General features: G+C 53.4%; 2 protein-coding genes across 2 annotated transcripts in view; both read left to right on the top strand.

Moving 5' to 3' along the window:
* PFKL (phosphofructokinase, liver type) overlaps positions 1–13,852 on the top strand; it is a 66,967-nt gene that overhangs the window by 3,669 nt on the left and 49,446 nt on the right. The window lies entirely within an intron of this gene.
* TRPM2 (transient receptor potential cation channel subfamily M member 2) overlaps positions 309–13,852 on the top strand; it is a 165,266-nt gene continuing 151,722 nt past the window's right edge. Inside the window, exon 1 of the mRNA XM_050784399.1 lies at positions 309–312. The gene's annotated coding sequence lies outside the window, so the exon portion shown is untranslated. The remainder of the gene's footprint in view (positions 313–13,852) is intronic.

Raw genomic sequence — 13,852 nt, 5'->3', positions numbered from 1 at the left:
GGACACAGGACACGCGGACACAGGTGTAAGAAACCCGTCAGCCCCTGCTCAGATCCCCGACGCACCCCAGCACGGGAAGCAGCTTGCTGAGCAGACCCTGCCTAGCTCAGGCCACCTGCACCCCTACAGTGACACCCACCTGCCCAACCCAGGGATGACGGGCAGGACAGCCAAAGCCAGTACCAGCCCTGAGAGGGGCTCGAGGGTCCCCTGAGGCATGCCCCCAACCTGCCTGGCCCTGCTGCAACATGGAAGACGGGTGGTTCAATTCACCCCAGAAAGGGGAGGGCAGGGGCCTCATGAGGACGGGGGGGCCAATGGCCGCTGCAGCCCCTGCTTGCCTCTGGGCCCAGCCTTCGACCCCCTCAGAGATCCCCATGCTCTAGCCACCCACAGTGTCCCCCAGGCTCAGCAGGGACCCCTGGGGATGGTCTTGGCCAGCCGCACCCTTGAAGGCAGGACAATCAGGGAGTGGAAGAGAGACTCACAGGTTTCACAGGGCTGCTGCCACGGCTCCGGGTACAGCCAGCTGGTGGGCTCGAGGTTCCAGCGGTCCAGGGCCTCCAGGCTCAGGGTCCCCGGGGAGGACTGGGCCATGGAACGAGGGATGGCGCAAGCAAAGAATGAGCTGGAAGGATCCAGGCCCACCTGGGACAGCGGGAGGCCAGAGGGCACCAGGCTGTGGGGGCGAAGAATCTGGGCGTGTCCCGCGGGGGCGGGAGGGGCGGGGGCGGGGCAGCCCTTCGGTGCCGGTGTGCAGTGGGAGGGGCGAGGAGCTGCTGGGGGTCACTTGGGGTGGGGAGCTAGGAAGCTGGGGGAGGGGCAGGGAAAGGGAATCCTCAGGTGGGGTGGGTTAAGAGCTCAGTGGGGCTGGGGGATTGGGGTGCAGAGGATGGGGCCCTCAGGGTGGAGTGAGGGGTGGGGTTTAGGGACCTCAGTGGGGACGGGGTTCAGGGGAGGGGTGGAGATGGGAGGACTGGGGATGGAGCAGATGAGGGGGGTTTCAGTAGAGGGGGGCCCCTGGGGTGGGGTGGAGGATAGGGGTGGCTGTGGGGTTGGGGCAGGGCGCTCAGAGGTGGGGCTTAGGAAGGTCATGGGGTGGGCTTCGGGGCAGGGGTGGGGAAAGGGATGAGGGTGGAGGGGTGGAGGGGTGGAGGGGTGGAGTAGGGCAGGGCTGGGGGTTGGGTGGAGTTCGCCCCCTGGGGGGAGGTGGATGAGGATCAAGTGGAGGTGGCCCTCAGGGCAGGGTGGGTGGGTGGAGGGCGGGGCTTAGGGAGATCGGTTGGGGGATTAGGAAGGGAGTGGGGGTGGGGGTGGATGGTGAGTTGGAGATGGGGGCATTCAGGGGAGGTGGTCCTCTGGCAGGATGGGGGTGATGATAGGGTGGGGGTGGGCACTCAGGGGCAGGGCTGGGGGCGGGGGCGGGGTTCAGGGCAAGGGTAGGGACTGGGTGAAAGTAGGAATGGGGATGTGAGGCCGAGGATGGGGATTTCAGTGGAAGTGGCCTTTAGGGCAGGATAGGGGTGGAGAATGGGGTGGGGATGGGCCTTAGGGAGCTCAGGGTGGGGCGGGATGTGAGTGGCGGTGGAGGTAGATGGTGAGGAGATGGGGGTGTTCAGGGGAGGTGGCCCTCTTGGCGGGATAGAGGGAGGGACGTTCAGGAGACGGGCTTGAGAGCTCAGTCTGGAGCCCCAGGTTTGGGGGGCAGCTGTGGGGGAGAGAAGGAGACCTGAGGGGTGGGGTAAGGGGTGTTGGGTGGGGAATGTCAGGGCAGGTCGGGGGCTGGGGATCTGGGTGGGGGTGGAAGGTGGGAGCAGGAAGATGGGGAGGGCAGAGAGGCACTGTGGGAGGTACAGGGTGGGTTGGGAAGGGGGACTTTGTTGGGGGGACACTGGGGGCTTCAGAGCAGGGGGCGGAGGGCCGTTGGGCAGGGCTGGAGCCACAGGACAGTTATGGTGGTGCTAGAAAGTGGGAGAAGACCCTTGCGGGAGGTAACCCCCCTGAAGTGTGGGCTGGGCCTGGTGACTTCCTCTTGCAAGTACCACATGAGGGATCACCACACAGGGGCAGCCTGATGGCCCCTTGGCCCCTGGCCCAGGCTGGCATCTCAGGGAGGATTTGCCTGGGTGGGTGCCCCACACTGGCGCTTTCTCCCCCTGCCCACAGCCCAGCCTCTCCAGGAGTGAACTGCTGGGTCCCAGCGGAGGCTGCCCAGTGCCTGAGCCTTCCTCCCTGGAGCTGTCAGGCCGCCCTACAGGGGGGTCTGAGAAACTCGCAGCCAGGAGGACCCTGAGGCACTGCGACCATGAAGTGTCACGTGGGACCCCGGTGGATCCCGGGACAGAGAGGGGCGGTAGCGAAAGGAAAATCTGAATAAAATCTGGCTCGTTGGCTGTAACTCTGCGTGTCTGCAGGTTTGTTCGCATAACCACGGTGTCCATGGCGGCCTGAGGGCTGGGTGGGGTTGCGGCAGTTCTGGACCAGCGCCTCAAGGTTTGTGTAACTTTAAAGCTGTTCCAACATAGTTTCTTTTTTTAATGAAAAAAAGTGAAGGGAGAGAATATTGATGATGACAATGAGATCACTTCGCTGTGTTTGAGTAAAATGATCTTGATTGTTTCCTCCTCCTTTTATTCCAAAGAGCTTTGATTTTTAAGGAGCTCACTGGATTGAAAGTGATTAGAAGGAGCCAGCGGGTACAGGCCCATCCGTCCCCTTACCCCAGCCCCACACCCAGCCTCCGCTGCCCTGTAGTGCTGTTCCCACCAGCACACGTGCAAAGGCGGGAATTCCTGGGGACTGGTTTTGTCTCCAAGGAAGGGCAGTTTTCTTTTTTCTTTCTTTTTTTTTTTTTGAGACAGAGTCTCACTGGTCGCCCAGGCTGGAGTGCAGTGGCGTGATCTCGGCTCACTGCAAGCTCCGCCTCCCGGGTTCACGCCATTTTCCTCTCGAGTTGCTGGGACTACAGGTGCCCGCCACCACTCCCGACTAATTTTTTGTAGTTTTCGTGTTAGCCAGGTTGGTCTCCATCTCCTGACCTCGTGATCCGCCTGCCTCGGCCTCCCAAAGTGCTGGAATTACAGGTGTGAGCCACTGTGCCTGGCCTCTTTTTTCTTTTTCTTTTCTTTTTTCTTTTTTTTTTTTTTGAGATGGAGTCTCGCTCTGTCGCACAGGCTGGAGTGCAGTGGCACGATCTCAGCTCCCTGCAAGCTCCGCCTCCCGGGTTCACGCCATTCTCCTGCCTCAATCTCCCGAGTAGCTGTGACTACAGGCGCCTGCTACCATGCCCGGCTTGTTTTTTGTATTTTTTTTTTTTTTTAGTAGCGACGGGGTTTCACCGTGTTAGCCAGGATGGTCTTGATCTCCTGACCTCATGATTCACCTGCCTCGGCTTCCCAAAGTGCTGGGACTACAGGTGTGAGCCACTGTGCCCAGCTTCCAGAAGGGCAGTTTTCTTTTTTTTTTTTTTTTTTTGAGACGGAGTCTTGCTCTGTCACCCAGGCTGGAGTGCAGTGGCCGGATCTCAGCTCACTGCAAGGTCCGCCTCCCGGGTTTACGCCATTCTCCTGCCTCAGCCTCCCGAGTAGCTGGGACTACAGGCGCCCGCCACCTCGCCCGGCTATTTTTTTGTATTTTTTAGTAGAGACGGGGTTTCACCGTGTTAGCCGGGATCGTCTCTCGATCTCCTGACCTCGTGATCCGCCCGTCTCGGCCTCCCAAAGTGCTGGGATTACAGGCTTGAGCCACCGCGCCCGGCCCAGAAGGGCAGTTTTCTAACTTCACACTCCAGAACCTCCTGCAGTAAAGGAAGGTTCTGTCCAGGGAGGGTGCTCTGGCGTAGGCCACAGGACAGGAAGCCCCTCGCGTCCATCAGAGCCCCCAGTCCCTGCGCACCCCACTGCAGCTCAGCAGAGACCAGAGCGGGCCCAGCAGGAGAGAGGCCGGGTGCTCTGCAATGGGCCCCAGAAGAGCCGGCCTCTCATGGGAAGCTCTCTGGGAGCTCAGTCCCTGAGGCCCCCACTGGCACCAGCCCTGTGATACAGCCACCAGCACGCCGACCTCAGGTGCTGGGCACTGGGAGACCTCTGGCCTCACTCTCCGATGCCCCAGGAAGCCCCAAGGCCACAAACATGGCAGGGTGCGTCTTAAAGCTCCCCAGGCAGGGCTACAGGGGCTGATGGAACACAGTCCCCGCTGTGTGGCTGTCCTTCCCTGGCACTCATGGGTGCATCTGGCGCCTTCCTTCTGCATGAGCTCCCATGCCCTCACCCAGCCTGGAAGCCACCTGTGTGCTGGCTTGATGGGGTGACCCACAGCTCACTACACATTGATTTCTGGTGCTGTTGACCTAGGGGTCTGGAAAGGCCCTGTGACTCAACCTGGCCTTGGCCCGGGCCCAGCTGGACTCGCGGTGGCCACATACAGCCAGGGCCATGAGGGTCAGGGAGAAAGGACAAGACGGCAGCCTCCGCTGTGGAAGCCCCAGGGGCCTGGGTGTGGTCACTGAAGCCTCACCCAGACCTGCTGACCGATGCACTGACCCCAGCAGGAAGAGATTGTCTCACCTCTGCCTGATCAATCTACAGACAGCAGGAGCCAAAGCCCAGCATCTGGGGACACGCTCATGTCCTTGGGCCTCTGAGGGGCAGACTGAGGTGATCACGGCAGGAGAAGGACGCGTGGTGACCCCTCCACATTCAGTGGCCACATTGAGTCACGTGACCCACCCAGCTGTAGCGGGGTGGGAGGTGGTGATGCTTCGTGTTTGTGGAGTGAATGAACGAATGAGCAAACATTCATTCTTCTCCTGAAGACGAACTGCCGAACTGCCACTGGACTTAGAGGTGACGTGAGCCCTTGTGTCGTTTGACCTAGAGAGAACTGCAAGAGCCCCAGGGCCCACGGTCCGCAGACTGCTCTCCAGTGCCACACCCAGGCCTGCAGCTCTGTGAACGATGGACGAAGCTGATGCTTTGATATTGAGAAAGACAAGCCTGGGAGTGGACCCAGCACCCATAGCGAGGGCCTGGTTCTCTTTTGCAGACGTCAGCAGCCTCGCAGAGCAGATGTCAGACAAGGCTGTTCGACACAAAAATAAGGCAAGTGAAAAAATAAGGCCACTTCCAAATCGTGGCTCCCACAAAAACAAGGTCCCGGGGCCACCTATAAAAATGACCAAGCATCCCCCTCTTCTGGCTGAAAGGGGTGCATGCAGTCTCTTCCCGGACGCTAGTTGGGGTTCACTGAGGCTCCCCATTGAAGAACCGCAGCCCTCCTAGCGGAGCCCGGTCCAGAGTTGCCGTGGTGAGCACAGTCAGATCGTCAGGGACACGCCGCGGTCACAGTTTGCATCTTTGTATTAGAGTCTCTGAGAATCCCGAAATACTATGTCTGCTTCACCCGTTACATTACCCACCATTTCCCCCAAACGTACGAAGTAAAGGAAATTTCCCTTATGGTACCTTTGTAAAAGCCGTGTACGAAATTGTGTTCTCGAAAACACGAGTTTTATTATTTGTGCATGCGTCACATCTTTTCATAGCTCAATATTAAAAAGCTGCAAAGTGGGAACAGTGAAGTGGTGCCAGACTGTGTAGCCCCAATACTACTGAGCTGTGACATAAAATCTCTGGCAAAGCTTAAGTCTCTCTTCTCTGTCCCTTTCATTTTTTTTGTAATCTTTGGTTGTTTTTTCTTATTAATTTGAAAGCCTCTTTGTGTGTAAAAGATATTGACTCATATAATCCTTGATATATGTAACAAATATTTTCTTCATTTTGTTAACCTATTTTAATGTTTAATGGTATTATTCTGTGCAAGCATATTACATTATCATTTAGTCAGGTCTGTGAGTCTTTTTTTTTTTTTTTTTTTTTTTGAGGAGTCTCACTCTGTTGCCCAGGCTGGAGTACAATGGTGTGATCTTCACTCACGGCAACATCTGCCTTCTAGGTTCAAGCAATTCTCTGCTCAGCCTCCCGAGTAGCTGGGATTACAGGCATGTACCACCACACCCAGCTATTTTTAGTGGAGACGGGGTTTCACCATGTTGGTCAGGCTGGTCTTGAACTCCTGACCTCATGATCTGCCTGCCTTGGCCTCCCAAAGTGCTGGGATTACAGGCGTGAGGCACTGTGGCCTGCCTTGTCTATGAGTCTTGTTTTAGATTTCCATTCTTCCTAACACATTTAAAAAGTTCCTCTTCACCCCAAGATGGTAGAAGCACGCACCTTTATTTTCTTTGGGTATTTTATTTCATTTTTTCCATTTCATCTTTTCATGTCTTCATTTAAGTCATTTTATATATTAATTCTAATTGGAATAGTTTTAATGTTTGCCATGGCTTTTGCAAATTACTATCTAGTTCTGTCAAGACCACTTATTGAATACACCCTCCATTCTCTGATGCATTCAAAACCATGTGTCAGTCACCTGCGTCTCGGAACGCCTGGGTCTCAGGCTTTGCATTTCCCTCCAGGGGTGTGTCAGTGTCTGCCTACAGCACTGGCTGTAGCTTTACACATTTAAACACCCTGTGCCGTGTGACAGTCTTAGAAGTGTCTCGTCTCTTGGCCGGGCGCGGTGGCTCAAGCCTGTAATCCCAGCACTTTGGGAGGCCGAGACGGGCGGATCACGAGGTCAGGAGATCGAGACCATCCTTGCTAACCCGGTGAAACCCCGTCTCTACTAAAAAATACAAAAAAAAAACTAGCCGGGCGAGGTGGCGGGCGCCTGTAGTCCCAGCTGCTCGGGAGGCTGAGGCAGGAGAATGGCGTGAACCCGGGAGGCGGAGCTTGCAGTGAGCTGAGATCCGGCCACTGCACTCCAGCCTGGGCGACAGAGCGAGACTCCGTCTTAAAAAAAAAAAAAAGAAGTGTCTCGTCTCCTGTTCACTCACCTTCCAAAAGAACATTAAATCAAGTTCTTTGAAAAATCCCATTGGTAATTTGATTGGAATGGTATTAGATTTACACACTAATTAAGGAGTTAAATCCAGGCTGGGCACGGTGGCTCACGCATGTAATCTCAGCATTTTGGGAAGCCGAGGCAGATGGATCACCTGAGGTCAGGAGTTCAAGATCAGCCTGGCCAAAATGGTGAAACCCCATCTGTACTAAAAATACAAAAATTAGCCGGGCGTGGTTGTGGGCACCTGTAGTCGCAGTTATGTGGGAGGCTGAAGCAGAAGAATCGTTTGAACCTGGGAGGCGGAGGTTGAAGTGAGCCAAGATTGTGCCATTGCACTACAGCCTGGGCAACAAGAGCAAAACTCTATCACAAAAAACAAACAATAAACAAACAAAAAGTTAAATCCAGCCAGGCACAGGGGCTCACACCTGTAATCCCAGAACTTTAGGAGGCTGAGCTGGAAGGATTTCTTGAGGCCAAGAGGTGGAGACCAGCTTGGGCAACATAACGAGACCCCACCTCTGCCCAGAATGAGGCGGGAGGATCACTGAGCCCAGGAGTCACTGCTCCCAGCCCAGAATCCCAGCAAGATTTTTTTAATAGATAGAAACAAAATTATTCTAAAATTTATATGAAAAAACCAAAGAAACTAGAATAGCTAAAACAATTCTGAAAGATAAGAATGGGCTGGGTATGGTGGTTCACATTTGTAATCCCAGCACTCTGGGAGGCCCAGGCAGCCTGATCTCCTGAGGTCGGGAGTTGAAGACTAGCCTGACCAATATGGTGAAATCCCGTCTCTACTAAAAATAAAAAAACTGGTGGTGTGCACCTGTAGTCCCAGCTACTTGGGAGGCTGAGACAGGAGAATAGCTTGAACCTGGGAGGCAGAGATTGCAGTGAGCCGAGATTGCACCACTGCACTCCAGCCTGGGTAACAGAGAGAGACTCAAATTAAAAAAAAAAAAAAGAAGAATGAAGTGAGGAATCAGTTTACTAGGTCTCAAGATGTATTATAGGCCGGGCGCGGTGGCTCACGCCTGTAATCCCAGCACTTTGGGAGGCCGAGGTGGGTGGATCGCGAGGTCAGGAGATCGAGACCATCCTGGCGAACACGGTGAAACCCCGTCTCTACTAAAAATATAAAAAAAAAAAAAATTAGCCGGGCGTGGTGGCGGGCGCCTGTAGTCCCAGCTTCTAGGGAGGCTGAGGCAGGAGAATGGCGTGAACCCGGGAGGCAACGGAGCTTGCAGTGAGCGGAGATCGTGCCACTGCACTCCAGCCTGGGCGACAGAGCGAGACTCCGTCTCAAAAAAAAAAAAAAAAAAAAAAAAAAAAAAAAAGATGTATTATATAGCTACAGTAATCAAGACTGTGTGATATTGGTAAATAGACACATAGATCAATAGAACCAAAGCAGAGAACCCAGAAATAGATCCTTACAAATATGCCCAACTGCTTTTTAATTAATTAATTTGTATTACAAATTCACATAACATGAAATTTACCATTTTAACCATTCAAAAGTTTAAAATTCTGTGGGAATTAGTACCTCATGATATTGTACAACAGTCATCATCAGCCGGGCGCGGTGGCTCAAGCCTGTAATCCCAGCACTTTGGGAGGCCGAGACGGGCGGATCACGAGGTCAGGAGATCGAGACCATCCTGGTTAACACGGTGAAACCCCGTCTCTACTAAAAAATACAAAAAACTAGCCGGCCGAGGTGGCGGACGCCTGTAGTCCCAGCTACTCGGGAGGCGGAGGCAGGAGAATGGCGTGAACCCGGGAGGCGGAGCTTGCAGTGAGCTGAGATCCGGCCACTGCACTCCAGCCTGGGTGACAGCGCGAGACTCCGTCTCAAAAAAAAAAAAAAAAAAAAAAAAACAGTCATCAGTGTCTTAGTTCCAGAACTTTTTCATCCACTCTAAGTGAAAACCCCATACTCATTAAACAGTCACTCCTCATTTCCCCTTCTCTCCAGCCCCTGGAAACCACCAGTCTGTTTTCTGTCTCTACAGATCTGCCTATTCTGTGTATGTCATATAAATAAATCATACAATGTGTGGCTCTTTCATGTCTGCTTACTTAGCATAGTGTTTTTGAGGTTCATCCACATTGCAGCAAGCATCAGTACTTCATTCCTATTTACAGCTGAGTGATATTCCATCATATGGCTATACCACATTCTACGTATCCATTCTTCTGTTGATGGACTTTTGGCTTGCTTCTACCCTTTAGCTGTTGCCAGTGGTGCTGCTGTGAACATGTGTGTACAAGTTTTGCTTGAATACTTGCTTTCATTTCTTTTTGGTGTATCCCCAGAAGTGAAATTGCTAGTTCATAAAATGATGCTATATTTAATTTTTTGAGGGACTGCCAAACTGTTTTCTGCGGTGGCTGCACCACTTTCTGTTTCCATCAGCAACTGTGGGGATTCCAATTTTTCTACATTCTCACCAACACGTGTTATTTTCTGTTCTTTGATAATAGCCATCCTAGTGGGGGTAAAGTGGTATCTCATTTTATTAAATCGGCATTTCCCTAACGATTGATGATGTTGAGCATCTCTTCATGTGCTTGTTGGCCATTTGCCTATCTTCTTTGGAGAAATGTCTATTTTAGTCCTTTGCCCAGTTTTCAATTGGATTGTGTAAGAGTTTTCCATATGCTCTGGATGTTAGACCCTGATCAGATATGTGATTTTTCAAATATTCGCCGGGGGGATTTTCACTCTCCTGACAGTGTGCTTTATTGTATAAATATTTTATTATACTGTATTTTATTCTGAGACGGAGTTTCACTCTTGTTGCCCAGGCTGGAGCGCAATGGCGAGATCTTGGCTCATTGCAACATCTGCCTCCTGGGTTCAGGCGAATCTCCTGCCTCAGCCTCCCGAGTAGCTGGGATTACAGGTGCCCACCACCACGTCTGGCTGATTTCTTGTAGTTTTAGTAGAGATGGGGTTTCATCATGTTGGCCAGGCTGGTCTCTAACTCCTGACCTCAGGTGATCCACCTGCCTTGGCCTCCCAAAGTGCTGGGATTACAAGTATGAGCCACTGTGTCTGGCCTATAGAAACATTTTAATTTTGATGAAGTCCAATTTACTTATCTGATTTTTTGGCATCATATCTAAGAAAATACTAACAAATCCATGTCATGAAGATTTCTCTCAATGTTTCCTTCTAAGAGTTCTGTAGCTTTTGCTTTTCTATGCAGGTCTTGGATCCATTTGATTTACTGCCTAACTAACTTTTGACAAAGATATAAAAGAAATGTAATAGAAGAAAGACAATCTTTCAACAAACTGGACACCCACGGAGTGGGGTCAAAGAGCCTCAGCCTAGATCTCACATCTTCTATAAATTTAACTTGGAAGGGATCACAAAGATTTAAATGTAAACGTAAAATTATAAAACATTTAGAAAAAAACATAGGAGAAATTCTTCAGGATCTAGGGCCAGGCAAAGAATTCTTAGAGTTGACTCCAAAAGCACAAGAAAACAAATGTAAAAGGAAAAGTTGATAAATTGGATTTCTTCCAAATTGAAGGCCGGCCTCGTTACTGAAGCATATGGTCCTGCTACACCCAACACTGGGCTGGTGGGCTAACCGGATGGAAAAATATGTTTATCCAAGTATGGCCTGAGGTCTCCAACGGCCATCCTGTGCCCTGCTGCAGTCAGCACCTGTTGTCATCCCTTCCTCCTAATTTTAGGCTTCCTGCTATTTACAATCCCTGGACGATGGGCTGTTGACTCTGGAATCAAAACAGAAAAGTAGGTGGGCCCCATGGTGGGCTGTGCAGTTCCAGATGGGTGTCCTGCCCAACCCCAGAGCACTGCACTCTCCAGGGCATTTGACCTAGTGCCCCTGGTGACTTCATGTCCTGCTGCCAACAGCACACCGACCCCCAAAGTCACTCTTTGCATCTGTAGGAGCTTTGGTCCGTTCAGCATGACCAGACTGGAGAGGGAGGAGAGAGGCAGGGAGGGCAGCAAAACCAGAGTGACTCAGAGTGTGTGACACTCAGCGTGAGAGGTGTCTCGGTCCACTGTGCTGCTGCAAGAGAATCCTTAGACCAGGCAATTATAAACAGTAGAAATTGGCCAGGTGCAGTGGCTCACGCCTGTAATCCCAGCACCTTGGGAGGCCAAGGTGGACAGATCACGAGGGAGGCTGAGGCAGGAGAATCACTTGAACCCGGGATGCGGAGGTTGCAGTGAGCCGAGATCGCACCACTGCACTCCAGCCTGGGCAACAGGGTGAGACTCCATCTCAAAAAGAAAAAAAAAAAAATTGAAATTTATCATTCACAGTTCTGGAAGCTGGGAAGTTCAAGATCAAGGCACCATGTCTGCTGAGGGCCTGTTGCCTTTTTCCTGGTTCCTAGATGGTACCTTCTACATATCCTCACATGGAGGAAGGGGCACAGGGGCTGCCTCAGGCCCCCTCCATTTTTTTGAGACAGAGTCTGCTCTTTCACCCAGGCTGGAGTGCAGTGGCGTGATCTCAGCTCACTGCAACTTCCCCTTCCAGGTTCAAGTGATTCTCCTGCCTCAGCCTCCTGAGTAGCTGGGATTACAGGCGTGCCACCATGCCCAGCTAATTTTTGTATTTTTACTAGAGATGGGGTTTCACCATGTTGGCCAGGCTGGTCTCGAACTCCTAACCTCAGGTGATTCACCAGCCTCGGCCTCCCAAAGTGCTGGGCTCAGAGGCATGAGCCACTGTGCCCAGCCATCAGGACCCTTTTATACAGGCAGTCATTCGTTCCTGAGGGCAAAGTCCTCGCAACCTAACGATCTCCCAAAGGTCCCACCCCCTACTGCTATCACCTTGGGAGTGAGACTATAACGTAAGAATGCTGGGGGGAGACCAACATTCAGTACATAGCTGGTGGGCTTCGGGGGGGGCAGAGGGCAGGGCTCTGTTCTCCCAGGGCCTGTCCACTGAGAGGGCCCCGGCCCACCCACTGGGCTATTTGGTAAGACTGCAAGGCAGATGGTCAATTCTGCAAAAAAAGAAGAAAAAATCTGGCACCACAGCCCCCTAGTTCACTGAGAAAAGCGACCCTGTCTGGACACATACCCACAGTGGGATGCAGGGGAGAGGCCAGACCAGGGAACCTGAGGCCCAACCAGCGGGGCAGGTTTGAGACAAGACTAGTAGGAGGGGAGGGGGCAGGAGGTTCCCCCCCACCCAACGCCCTTGGCTGAGCAGGGGTGCTTCTGAGCTCACCGGTGCTCAGAGCTGCCTCCCTGGCTTGGACACCTGTGTAGAACGGCCGTCCCGCCCAACAAGCAGAGGCAACTTCCTCTCTACCGTGAAGAAATCGAGGCCTGGTGAGAAAGCTGGTGGCCAGGAGGGTGCTAGGGTCCTCGCAAAGTGTCCTGAGGAGACCCACACCTCCCTTGATGCCAGACCACCTGGCCAGGCTGCAGGAGCAGGGTCCGGGGCCTCCAGGAACCAGGGCCTGGCCCGGGCTCCATATCCCCCGAGGCCATCCTGACTCAGACTCCTGGCCTCTGGGAGCCTGGCTCTTCCAGGGAGCTACAGGGGACGGAACCTCCAGCTTGAGCAGGAGAGAAGGCATGGAGTCCAGGCTTGTCTGAGGGGCCAAGGCCAAGCCCCCTCCAGCCCCTTCCCTGCTCTGCCATTAGGACCTGGCTCCTCCCGACTTCCGTACACATCACATAGGCAGCGTCCCCCCTCTTCGCAGGCTGAGAACATCTGACGTGACCTGGGCACCTGAGGGGCACCCAGCACACCGGAGCATGGACCTGGAAAACCTCTGTTCTTCCGTGCATCAAGGTCTGAGTCATGGTTCTTAGCAGCTGCGTGACTCTGGCCAAGCTCCTCCCTGCAATGGGCCTCAGTTTCCACATCGTGATGGCACTAATCACGATGAAACGACCTGAGGAGACCGTTCTGCTGATGGAGTGAGCAGAATTACGAATCTCTCAAGGCCTAGCCCAGGGCGTGGCAGGCCCGCAGGTGCCCAAGGGAAAAGCATGGATGTGGAAGAAAGGGCTGCCGGGCCCTCCCCGCTCCAGCGAGGACATGGGGCTCAGGGATAGAGCCCAATACTGTCCCAGAGCTCTGCCCAGGCGCCTCTTGGGGAAAGTGAGACTCAGTCTCACAAAGGCATCAGCCCCACTGAAGACAGGGCCAACCCCCCAGCTCCTCACTCCACTCCAGGGGTCTATGTCACCAGGGCCTCCTCCAGGGAGCCTTGGCAGCTCCAGATCACCCGCGGGCAAGGGGCTGGGATGGAAAGCCCCACGGCATGGTGGAAAGTCCAGAATTCTACAGGGGCCTCTTTGTTAACCTCCATGCAAGAGGCTGGGTGACGCCTGCCCACAGGGGTCAGGCCCCAGCCCGATGACACAGGTGCACCCGCAAAGATTTCAGGTCTTTTTAAAAAAGTGAAGTGCAGACTTGGATCCTGCTTTGCAGTTTTTAATCGCCCTTTAACTATCTCTCGGCTAAGGCATCCATTGACTCACTTAACCTATCTGGGGAGAGAAAAGCCACCAGGGAGTGACTTCAGGGCAGGATGGCCTCAAAGGAGAGAAGAAAGCCCCCCGAGTTGCCGGCAGCAACAGTTACTGGTCATCCCAAAGCTGCGTGCACTGGTTCCCTGGCACCCCAGGGACTTTTATGCATGAACGGTGGAGCCCGTGGGCCCGAGGGTTGCCATTGAACTTGATGTTAGTGAGCCCTCCCCACGTGAGAGCCTGCCCGTGGATAAGCAAGGAGAATGGGGGTGTTGCAGGAGCAGGCAGGGATCCCGTGCAGAGCTGGGCTTCCGTACGACTTCCGCTTGCGCTCACTTAAATATTTTTGCTGTAAATACAGAACTACAGGGGAGAGGGCAGGAAACCCAGCGAGCAGCAGCCTGGTCTGGCTGGGGACAGGATGTGCCTGTTGGAGCGGGG

The sequence above is a fragment of the Macaca thibetana genome, chromosome 3 (genome assembly GCF_024542745.1).
Source record: "Macaca thibetana thibetana isolate TM-01 chromosome 3, ASM2454274v1, whole genome shotgun sequence".
Lineage (NCBI taxonomy): Eukaryota > Metazoa > Chordata > Mammalia > Primates > Cercopithecidae > Macaca > Macaca thibetana.
Note: the sequence above shows the minus strand (reverse complement) of the source record. Positions and strands in the feature narration are given on the sequence as shown.